Genomic DNA, 10153 nt, shown 5'->3' with positions numbered 1-10153 from the left:
TAATTGCCTCTTATAGGACCACTGCAGGCTTTTAAGACCCAGATACTACTCTCCAAAGTAGGATGCATTATCTTTACGAGTTCTGTGATGCCAATTGACCTAAATGTCCCCTGACATACGGTTCTTGTTCTTCGAGCTCAGTAACTCAGTCCTGAGAGGTATCTGGATATTCCTAAAAAGTTTCCATAACTCTGCCCCTATGTGCTCTATTATATATATTAACCAAAATATTCCACTGCAATCAAATGGATTTTAACTCATAGTGATCCTATATAGGACTTCTGAGACAGCAAATCTTTTTTTTTTTTTTGCCGCCGTGTCGCTGGCGGTTAAAAGGGCTGCCCGCAGAGGCTTGGCGGCCCCAGTTATGCGCCAGCACTTGCTCTGGCACTGCAGCTTAACCCCCTGCGCCACGGGCAGGCACGGCGGGTTCAAAGGCAGCGCCCCGACAGCAAATCTTTATAGGAGCAGACTGCCTCATCTTTCTGCCAGGGAGAAGCTCTTGGGTTTGAACCATTGACCTTGAAGGTGGCAGCTCAACACCTAATCCACAGTGCCACCAAACCCAAACCAAACTTACTGCCATAGACTCATAGTGACCCTGTATGGCAGAGTAGAACTGCCCCTGTGAGGTTCTGACTGCAAGTCTTTATGGAAGCAGAAACCCCCGTCTTTCTTGCTCAGAGCAGACTAGTGTTTTCGAATTGCTGACCTTGAGGACCACAGACCAACCTGCCAGCACTATGCCACTAAGACCCCTGGGGCCCTGAAAATGTATATGTAGCACATACAAATATGTATAACTTCCCACCACTCTGCCTGTGTATGTACGGCATGAACTTGCACACACTCGCCCACACCTACATAGCATCCAGACTTACCTTGTGAACCACTCCGAAATAAAACTGTTATTTAGGAAGAAAGATTAGTCTGTCTGCTCCCATAATAATATACAGTCTCAAAAACCTGTAAGATCATAATGAATTGGCATCAACTTCCTGACAGTGGGGTTATTTGGGGTGGGGGCTGTTTTCTTAATTACGGTTATTTCAAAAGCGTGCTGTCCTTCATTCTTGTATCCTTCTCATTTACTTTAGTCACATAGGGTCGACTTCCCCCAGAGTTAACATTGCCTACTATTTAGTAAAGGGTTCAATCTCTTTCCCCCATGACGGGATGTGGCTTTCTGTGTGTAAATTTATTCTTAACTTTTTATAAAAGTGGTATTATACAATATTTCATTCTTTTTTGATTGACTTATCTCATTCAACGTAATGTTTTTGACATTCAGGTATGCTATAAGCTGTTTGGCTGCATGTGATAAAGATCTTTCGTAACATATTTATTTAGAATGGAAAACAACATAAAATGCAACAATATGAATAAGATAAAGTCATAGCTTTAGATGGTTACCATTTATTGAGTGCTTTCCAACCAGCCCAAGCCCGTTGCTATGGGGCTAGTTCCAACTCACAGCAACACTAAGACAGAGTAGACCTGCCCTAAAGGGTTTCCAAGAGTAAACTTTCTGTAATGATTATGTGTTCCTTTGATCATTGGCAGCATAAGCAAAAAAGGTTATTAGAAGAAACTAGGGAAATCACATGGTTTGAGAATGATGAGGGCAACAAATGTACAAATGTGCTTGACACAATGGATATATATAGATATATATATAGAGAGAGATTGTGATAAGAGTTGTATGAGCCCCCAATAAAATGATTTAAATGAAAAAAATTAAGGTAAAATTTAAAGAAATTTGTTTAAAAACAAGAAAGCAAAAATAAAACAATTTAAAGAAATTTGTTTAAAAACAAGAAAGCAAAAATAAAACAATATTCCCTAGGGGGAAAAAAGAAGAAAGTTATTCAAGGTGAATTGCTGTCATCAGTCATTCTCACCCTAAACTGCAGAGGAGAGGTCAGGCCTTGAGCACTTCGTTCCGAATCACAGTGCAGACTCAGGTGTGCAGGATGTGAGGGGACCAGTCTGTGCTCATACTGTCCATATAACTGTCTCTTAAATTGCTGAGCATCACAGTTCCTTTGCCTTTGACACAAGGAAGCTGCTCTCAATCATCCTTAAACCAAAACCAAACTCTGTACCATTGAGATGATCCGGATTCATGGTGACCCCTATAGGTTTCCAAGACGGTTCATCATTCTGGGAACAGGCCGCCTCCTCTTTTCCCTCCAGAGTGGCTGGTGAGTTGGAAGGACCATTGACCAGTGAGCAAGCCAGTGCCTGACCCATCGTGCCACCTGGCTCCTTAAATAGCCCTACGATTCCTAAAAACACGAAACCCTACACATTTTTATTGTTGTTGTTGTTGGTTAGTTTTTAGTGCAAATGAAATCAGGCAGAGGCGTCAAAATATACACTAAATTCCTCTTGCCGTAATTACATTTTTGTGGGTATTCACGATGGGTTTTGTGCTTAGGTCCCAGCTGTCTGGTAACATCAGAGGCAGCTCAGATGCCTTGGGTGTCCTGGCACTGCTAGGTGCTTTCACGTACCTTTTCTTGTCTCTTCGTCACTAAAACCTTTTCAGGTAGCAAGCATTATTTTCCCCATTTTTGCCGGTGTAAGTCAAGGGGCTAAGGGACTCACAAGAGGTCTCTGTGACATGTTGTAGTCAGATTCACATCCCAATGCTTCTTTGTGAAGTCCTAGAATATTGCTAATTCAGCTGTGGAATTGTTTGCTTCTTTGTGTATTTTATTATTTTAACCACCTACCGTATCAGTTACAAAACGAAGTCCAGTTCCTGCCCACAAATATATATTTTTAATTCTAAGGTAAAGAGGAGAGAAAAAACAAAACACCTGAACTTGGTAATGGGGACAAATGGAACCCTTCAGCAGTGCCTCTGTATCCTTTGGTGAGAAGCAAACAAAAGGCCATTATTATAAAATTGTCAATGTGGGAGGAACAGTCACTTATCATTAGTGTCAGGATCACGTTAATGAAAATTAACCCCAGAAATGCTTGACTAGGCACTGAAAGCCTAGGCACCATTTGAACCCTGACAGAACCAGGGCACTTAGGTCTCTCCTACCTGTAGATGAGCTGAATAGAATAAATCAAGCCAAGGCCAACTGGCCATGCTAATTGCGCTAACGATTATCACAGAAAACACTAAGTAATACCTGCAAGATCTCAAAATATAGCCACAGCCTCGAAAAATTTAGTAATCAAAGAATACCTGGGCCCTGCTTACAAAGCCTAGACCAGTCTGATTGAATTTAAACAAAAGCAACACATTCATGGTTTGAAAGAATGGATCCTGTAAGGATGCACAGGGAATCGTATCCAGCTCAGTGTGTGTTCTGTGTTCAGGAGAAGTTTGTCAGAGGGTCACCATTGGGCCCTGAAGACCACTACTTAGAGCAGCAGTTCTCAACCTGTGGGCCGCGACCCCTTTGGGGAGAGGGTTGAACGACCCTTTCACAGGGGTCACCTAAGACCATGGGAAAACACATTTCCAGATGGTCTTAGGAACTGAGACACTGCTCCTCCATCTTAGGTGGGTCCGCCCACATGCAGATAAGCCCACATAGAGTACCTGGAGTGAAAACTGTTACCCATGCTACACCATGCTTCAAGACAACATTTCATTGATTTGTCATTAGAAATAAAAACTTTACAATCTATAATTACATATTATTTTATGATTAATCACTATGCTTCAATTATGTTCAATTTATAACAATGAAAATACATCCTTCCTATCAGATATTTACATGACGATTCATCACAGTAGCAAAATAATGTGATGGTTGGGGGTTCACCACATGAGGAACTGGATGAAAGAGTCGAGGCATGAGGAAGGAGAGAACCGCTGCCCTAGAGAATGTGGAATAGAAACGTGAGGGCGGGCAGCCCGCTCTTGTTGCTGATCCCAGAAAGAGGGCCTTCTGTGTTCATCATTGTGCGTATTAGCTTTAATTTTTTGGTAGATGTTTTCAACCTCATAGAAAATGAGGGGATTTCCTTTCTGCTCCTATTTAAAAAGTTCTCATGAAAAAAGATTGTTGGATTTTGTCAGATGCTTTCACTGCTATTTCTGCTTTTGAAATAAACATTTGTGTCGCGTGAGTGTCTTTTTTCCAGGAAAGCAGATAATATACTTAATGAGATGGTGGAGTCAGGTGAAGAGGATTTGAAACCGTGTTACTAGCGTACCTTAGTTTCTGTTGGCTAAGGGAGGACAAGAAAAAGAGAAGTTCGAGAAAGAAGTGGCTAGTTTGGCCAAATTGCAAAAATGCAACAATTTCTCATTTCCAATCAGCAAAAGACAAAATATGACAAATGCATTGAGCAATAAAGGCAGACTTTAAAAGAGCCGCACAGCCAAGACCTAGTTAAGATAATAGTCATCATCCCTCTCCTGAAATCTCTGAAGTGATTATGGTGGTGTTCCACAGATATTTTCAACTGGACAAAGTGCCAAGAAAGAAAAAGTGATGATGGAGTCATGGAGGCTTCTGCTAGGAAGTGGCACACACTAACTTCCATGCCCATTTCATTGGGCAAAGAAAATCTCATGATAAAGTCTGACATCGAAGAGACAGTTCTCTCAAATAGTTGCTGAATGTCAAATGGAAATGAGTAGTCATGTATAATCCTTTCACAGGGACAGGTAGTAAATAAAATATTTACATCCTCTCTTCTTTATAATATCTCTTCTCTGAAGAAGACATCTCAAAGTCTCATCTAATTACATTTCAGACTAAAAGCACTGGATTTCATGTGGCTCTTCTTGGTCCAGACAGAGATGAATGAAACATCAAGTTACAAGGGGGCTTCAAAAACTTGATGGAAAGGTTCTGTTTCCCTTTCATTCTACTTTTCCTATGAACTCCGCCCCCCACGAACTATTTGAAGTCCCCCTTTTACCAGCCCAACAGACAGTTATGAAAGAGGGACAGAAAAACAACAATAAAAATATTTTCACTTAGAAAGGGAAAATAGGAATAAAAATCAGAAAGGAGTTCATAGCAATTTTGAGATCCTTGCGGAAGGACATGGTGAGTGTGTTAATCCAGGTTGACTAGAGAAACAAGTCCAGAGACACTCATGTGTGTTAAAGCTTTATCTCAAAGAGCAATTGTATATTGAGAAAACATCCCAGCCCAGTTCAGATCAAGTCCATAAGTCAATATTAGCCCATATGTTCAATACCAGTCTTTAAATTCCTCTCAGACTCACGCAGCACATGTAATGATGCCAGATGCAGGAAGATCACAGAGCAGTGGGTGGAAAGTCCTGTGGATCCAGTGGCAGTCATCTCCACGTGGCTCCTCCAGTTCCAGGGCTCTGGCTGCCATCAGTGTGGTTTGTCAACAGGAATGCAAAGCAGACAGAGAGTGTGGCCCACCTCCAGGTCACGAGAGAGGAAGTTCCCAGAATCCTCATGAGAAGGCCACGCCCACAAGGAGGCATCAGGCTGTGACCTGATTGACAGGCTAGACTTCACCCCTTCACTCTTAATATCCTCAAGTTGACACGAGATTATGTAACTACCACAGTGAGGATGTCGTAGGGGTGGAGACTATTCTTTTCCCGAGATCATTCTTGGCTACATCTAAAAAGGCCTTTGAAAAGCACACTCTCCGTTGTGCCTCAGACAGCTTTCTGCAGGTGGTGCCTGGGGACCTAAAAGTCATTTTTGTTTCATTCAGGCTTTGTTTTTATTAAAAAATCAATCTTGGCTGTAAGTTGTGAGAATCCGGTTTGCAGAAGGCTATGGATGACAGGGGGAATCCAAGAAACATTTGTGGGAACGACATAGAAATAAGCCTCTGCTGAACTCCCTCTCCATAATCGAGAGATGGGAGCAAAGTGGTTAGTAAACAGAGTGCATTGGAGAGAAGATACAGAAGATCAAAGGGATAAACCTGACTGGAGCAGTTAAACTGTCGGTTGATGCCCCCCCTCTGATGCACACTGGAGCGGATTGGTTTCCAACGTGATCTGTATTTGTGTTGTTTTGTGCGTTCATATTCGGGTTTATCTCAGAGGTGTCATGTCATTGGGGGTCGCTCTCTTGAAGTTGTGTGACATGTTTTTCTGTGTTTCGATATATGAAACTCAGAATTGAAGAAGCTAGAGGGATAGCAAGTAGGATAAGGATTTTGGGGGAGGGGTACAGTGGTAGTGGGGGTGGGTGGGGGTCATAAAAGGGAGATGATCAGGGAGTCCAGGAAGGAAAAGAAATTTTGGAAATTGTGGTAGCAATTGTATAATATTGCTTGACATGCTTGAACTATGGAATGATATGATACATGTATTAACTCCCAATTAATAATAGTTTTGAAAAATCTAGGCTGGTAGATTATTAGGGAACATTGACATCTTAATAATATTAAGCCTTCTAATTTATGACCATGAGGTATCTTTTCATTTTAATTTATTTGTAAATGTTTTGTTAGCATTACATCTCTTTAAAAAACGCTGACGTATCTAGTTGATCCTGGTCAACTCCAAGAGCCAATAAGAAATTCTTCACATCTTTTGAGACATCCCTCCTTGTAGGCTTACAGGCATCTTGAGGGAGAGAGAGACTCGTTAGGTAAATCATGGGCAAGATCAGAAACCCTAGCGTGCCTGCTTTGTTTTGTACATATCCTCAGAAGGTGGACTTTATTGCACAAATAAACCTCATCTCTGTCTTTACTAGCTTGTGGCGCTATAATAGAAACATCACATTTGAGCTGTATCATAATAATAATGCATATTTTCACAGGGTAGGGGGCGAGAAGTCCAAATCCAGCGTGCTGGCTGTAGGGGAGTCTTGCTCTGTTGGGTCTGGAGGAAGATCATGGTCTCTTCTGGGCTTCTGTTACTGGAGCCTTCTGTGGCTTGGCATCTCCCTTCCCCAGTGTATCTTTTTTTGATTGCTCATTTTAAGAGAAATCTTTTTATATCGCAAAAAACATCGACTCAAAACACACCTAACTCTAATCCTGCCTTGTTAATAGAATGAAGACAACCCAGTCTCTGAATGGGATTATACCACAGACATAAAGTTAGGATATATAACACATATTTTTAGATTAAGATTACATATTAATCTATAATAGTCTCCAAACTTTGGGGTGACTGAGCATATCTTCCATAATGAGAACGATTCCCCTAATGCTGTGGTTTTCAGCCAGGGGTGATTTGTTCCCCCAGGAACTCTGCCAACCTGGAGACATCCGAGTGTTACTGGTGTTTAGAGAGTAGAGGCCTGAAGTGGTGCTAAGCCCATTGCCGTTGAGCTAATCCCAACTCATAGCTGAACATCCTACAATGGACAGGCTAGTCTGCTCCCAAGAGAGACGTGGCTAGCCCAACATGTTAGTAGTGCTGAGGCTGAGATCCTATTCCCAGCCACACCACAGAAATGAAAGCCCCCTTAACAAACCTGATGGGTCTCCTGAACAATTACACCACCGGTCAGCCATGTGTTTCCAGTTTGTCTCCTCACCCCCCCCCCCGCCCCCCCCCAAAAAGCATGGGGTCAGGGAGTCAATGAAAACCTACTTGCTTTGCTGTGTGAGGGAATCATAATTTGGGTTAAAAAATCATTTGATTTTCTTTCCTATCAACAGCACAAGTCCACCTTATTGCTAATATTTCCTACACAATCCATTGTCTTTCAATTCTTTCCTTGATCTACCAGGGATTGTCTGTGGTGTCAAAGCTCATTTTCGGTTATATGGCTTTCATGTTTCTTCTTACTTCAGACACATTTAGAGCAAAAAGCAGAGCTCCTGGGAGGTCTTATAATAATGTGTGGTGTAGCATTAGGGTGGCGATATCCTTACCACCTAGCACCTCCCAGAATGCTTCTCTGCTTAAGTGTCTGAAGAAAATCCATGTCGTTTAATACCACATTGAATAGACTCAACCACGATGTCCTTAAAACTGGAACTTGGATATGCCTGAGGGTGCAAGCACCTGCCTGGGACCGAGGTCTTCAAGCCTCAGGGAGCTATTTTATTTTAAAAAATGTGCAGAACATGTCAGAGAGATGTATTTATCAGGAAACCAAGCATTGCAAAAAGGAACAACAAAAAATAATAGATGCAAAAAGATCTACCAGGCCATATCATGTAGGCCTTTCCACAGAGAGCAAGGTGGGTGAACTTTCTGAAAAATCTAGAGTCTAGAAGAAAAGAAAATGCTGGTTCAGCCCTAGTTTCAGCTAGGTGACTGATTTACAGCGCCTCAGCAGACTCCCAATGTTAACAGTGAGAATGCTTGCTGAATATGGCTGCGTTACTTTAATATTTCAGATGAATCTATACATCGAGCATTAAAGCGCCGGGACTTTTACCACGGTGACTTTTCTTGGCTGGTTCCAAATATCTCTTCTGCTTTCCCCAAAAAGGGGAAGTTCTGCCTCCTACAGCATTCCCAACGAGGAAGGTAATTTTGCTAGGTGTCCTATTACGAGTTTGCTTTTCTTCATTTCACACCGATCTCCATTATCGAATGCTGCTGTCATCGTCATACTACAGATGGGGGCTTTAGCCAACAGAAGCGCGCTTCCTCAGAATTGAAGAGCCAAAAAAAGGTCCAAAGTCAGAGCCCCTGCTATGAGGGAAGCTCTAGGTCTCTCTGTTGGCTCTGCAGGAAATCCTCCTGTTTTCAGTTTCTGCTTCCTGGGTCCTTGGGGAGCTCCAGGTGTCTTGGTATCTGCACTGCTTCCTTGTACCGTCTCTTTAATATCTCACTAGAGAGGGACTCAAATACGATTTATGCTCATCCTTCCTCAGGACCACAACAAAGACATCCAATTCCAACACAGGAGTGTAAACATGGGCACAGAGGTTAGGATTAGCACACGTTTGTTTTGGCAGGGGGTGGGGGCATAATTCAATGCACAACAACATCATTTTCTGTTTTATTCCTTTGCATCTTGGTTGAAAATATACATAATCCTCATCGCTTCCTCTTTTATTTTTTTAAAAAAGCGACTTCTGAGCTTTAATCACTATTTACCCAAGCTGCAGAGCCAAGTGCTGTGAATGGGAAGAGAGCCCGCTGCAGGGGGAGCCTGCCAGCCGGAGCCCTTAGCAGATCTGGGGTTGGCCTGCATCTGCCAAGCTCTGGCTGAGTGTCCTCGGATGAGTCACTTCTCTGTGACCTCTGTGACCTGTCGATGCGAAGGCTGGACTAAGCGAACTGCAGGAGGTCACAACTAGCATTAACCGTCTCTGTAGCTCAACTCTTCTTTTGATTCCCTAGCAACAGTAGCTGTATATATATATTTTTCCTTCCTGTGCGTATTCACAGCCATCTTTTTTAAGTGTAGGCTTTTTCGGGGGTGCTGTTTTGGTGAGCTTGGTGGTGAGGCAGTGGGGTGGAAGGGCAGAGAGTGGGTTGGTTATCCTGGGCACATCACAACCAGGTGTCATGATCTGGAATGCTAATTTGCACTGAAGAAGATATGCAGGTTCTTTAAGTGGCTTGGTGAGGGAAAATCCGCACGCATTCATCATGGCGACCACACAGCATCTTGGCAATGTCACTCCCCTTCCCTCCCCCAGGATAGAGAAAGCACCTGCAGACTGGCAGGCCGTGGAAATCGCCATGAAAACCCCTGTGCTTTGTAAAGCGGAGCAGAGCTTTGAAGCTTCCGCTTTAAATCGCCCCGGCACCGCTCAGCTTGTAATGAGGACAGTATTTCCCTAGTCAAAACATCCCGGTGCTATTTATAGGTGATCACTTCTCTGAATAATAAACAGAAGTAGCAGGCTCTTCTCATATTATATCATTTCCCTTCAGCTACCCTATTATTTAGTGCAACGCTAACAACTAAAAAAAACCCAGAAAGGACAAAGCCATGCTATGTAACTGTGAGTTCAGTTACGGTAATTAGCTTAGAGAAGCCGCCGCTGACCACCATATTGCCACACCCTTGCAGGAATATTTGCTTGGGGGCATTGTTTGCTTGTTTTCCCAATATCTCCCTGGGATGATGATATTTTCAATTTGCTCTATTTCATGGAGGGGGAGGGAAGGGCCTCAGTCCTTCAAGGGTTCCAGACATATCCCGTTGAAGTGATGCCTTGTGCTAGGAGCTCCTCTGCTCCTGGCTTAGGTGCCTCTGCTGATGTGACTTTAAGTAAGAATGGCGGACCGCACAGGCCGCCACCAT

General features: G+C 42.9%; 1 non-coding gene across 1 annotated transcript; it reads right to left on the bottom strand.

Moving 5' to 3' along the window:
* Positions 1–314: 314 nt before the first annotated feature.
* Positions 315–444, bottom strand: LOC142432960 (small nucleolar RNA SNORA76). Its single transcript, XR_012781033.1, has one exon. It is a non-coding gene; the product is annotated as a small nucleolar RNA SNORA76 (small nucleolar RNA).
* Between the last annotated feature and the right edge of the window lie 9709 nt (positions 445–10153).

The sequence above is a fragment of the Tenrec ecaudatus genome, chromosome 18 (assembly GCF_050624435.1).
Source record: "Tenrec ecaudatus isolate mTenEca1 chromosome 18, mTenEca1.hap1, whole genome shotgun sequence".
NCBI lineage: Eukaryota > Metazoa > Chordata > Mammalia > Afrosoricida > Tenrecidae > Tenrec > Tenrec ecaudatus.
This window is presented reverse-complemented; position numbering and strand designations above follow the sequence as displayed.